This window comes from Chrysochloris asiatica, unplaced genomic scaffold (assembly GCF_000296735.1).
Source record: "Chrysochloris asiatica unplaced genomic scaffold, ChrAsi1.0 scaffold00408, whole genome shotgun sequence".
NCBI classification, from domain to species: domain Eukaryota; kingdom Metazoa; phylum Chordata; class Mammalia; order Afrosoricida; family Chrysochloridae; genus Chrysochloris; species Chrysochloris asiatica.
In genome coordinates this window covers 37,610-38,137 of record NW_006408926.1, presented here as the reverse complement: position 1 = coordinate 38,137, position 528 = coordinate 37,610, and positions in this window count along the sequence as shown.

Here is a 528-nt window from a genome sequence, read left to right as displayed (position 1 = left end):
ATACAAGACCAATATGTTCATATACAGAGAGCTACCTACATGGCAGATCAGTACAACATATGCATGCACAGACAGCTAGCTACATGGCAGATGAGTCCAAAATGTCCATATACACAGACCTCGCTAGATCACAGAGTAGTGCAACATTTCCATATACAGAGTTCTAGCTTCATGGCAAATGAGTCTAATGTGTACACATACTGCGAGCTAGCTCCATGGCAGAAGAGTCCCACATATCCATATAAAGGGTACTAGCTACATGGCAAAAGAGCCCAACATGTCCATATACTGAGAGTTAGCAACATGACAGATCAGATAACATATGCATGCACAGAGAGTTAGCTACATGGCAGACGAGTCCTAAATATCCATATACAAAGAGCTTGCTAGATTGCAGAATAGTGCAACATTTCCATATACAGAATTCTACCTTCATGGAAGATGAATCTAATGTATCCATATACTGCGTGCTAGCTACATGGCAGAAGAGTCCAACATGTCCATTTACAGTGTACTAGCTACATGGCA